Below are 1362 nucleotides of genomic sequence, written 5' to 3'. Positions count from 1 at the left end.
GGGAGAGAAACAGAGAGAGACAGACAGTTAGTTTTACTCTACCATAGAAAAGGGTCAAATATCCATTCTTCCTTCCCAGTTGTTGACACAATTAGTTATGTGGTCTGCTTGAGGAAAAAAAAAGTAAGGGACACTAGCTCAGAGTTTATAATCTCTTTGTTTTTATCCATCCCCTTAGGATGCCTTAGAGTCTGAGAAGTTGAAGAGCATAATTTCTTTTTTTTGCTTTTTGGAGGGCAATTGGGGTTAAGTGACTTCCCCAAGGTCACAGGCTACTTTTTGTGTGAAGTGTCTGAGGTCACATTTGAACTCAGGTCTTCCTGACTCCAGGGCCAGTGCTCTATTCACTGCACCACCTAGCCGCCCCTAGGGTAATATCGATAGCAGCTACTGCCTACCTGACCACATAGCTCAACTCTTTTGCCTGTCCTTTTATGATAAAAATGCAAATTTTTTCAGCACCTCAGAATTTTGCTGAGAACCCTGGGGTCCTAATACAATTGTCTTCCATTCAGGTTCGTTCTGAGGTAATCAAAGGCCTCCCAAAGAAGCCATGCATTTGGGAAATCACATGGATAGGGCTAGCACTAAATGTTCTGACTTAAATGCAAATACTCACAACTGACTGAAACCAATCATACTGAGTTTTTATGCACTGTCTGGGTTACTCCTTGAGTGTAGGGACTGGTTTTTGCCTTTTTTTTTTCTTATATCTAGGCATCTGGGTGTTACAATGGTTAGAGTGTGGAGGTTTCATGATGCATTGTGGTGGAACTGTCTCAAAGAATTCCGAGTCGGACTACCTCTGATTCAAGTATAGGCATTTATTAAGATTGACGCCTCTCATGAAGGCAGCTTCAGAGAGAACAAGATGGATTTTTGTAAGGTAAAGATGCTGTTACATAATAGAAATTATGAATATTAAAAAGACAGGAGGGGTTTGTTAAGGGATTAGATAATAGGGGCGGGGTCCCAGTCATAGTGGAACTGAGTATTCAATTACCCATAATGCATATAGAAAAACCCATTCTTGGGGGTATTTATGTAAATGATAATATAATAAACCTCTCTGTCATAAATTCACTCTAGGTCAGTTCTTTACTATTACTGCACAGGTGCTTAGTTAGGGAATGTCCCTTCTACTATTTTAGGGTCCATATCATGCCTGGGCATCCTGCTAGGTCTGCTTTCTGATTTGACTGACTATTGTGGTCCTGTCTGAGTCTAGATGGATGTGGTTGAGGTTGAGTGTATGGACACCTGTAGCAGCAAGCACGTCCTCAGGGTTTGCTGCCCATACAGGTTCTTGGATCTGCTTTGTTAAAGGAAAGCAACTCAAAATGGGTTAACAAGCTTACTTTA

This window comes from Petaurus breviceps, unplaced genomic scaffold (genome assembly GCF_028583685.1).
Source record: "Petaurus breviceps papuanus isolate PSGF00001 unplaced genomic scaffold, PetGlider_PUasm1.0 151, whole genome shotgun sequence".
Lineage (NCBI taxonomy): Eukaryota > Metazoa > Chordata > Mammalia > Diprotodontia > Petauridae > Petaurus > Petaurus breviceps.
The sequence above is the reverse complement of the archived record's forward strand: the minus strand, read 5'-3'. Positions refer to the sequence as shown.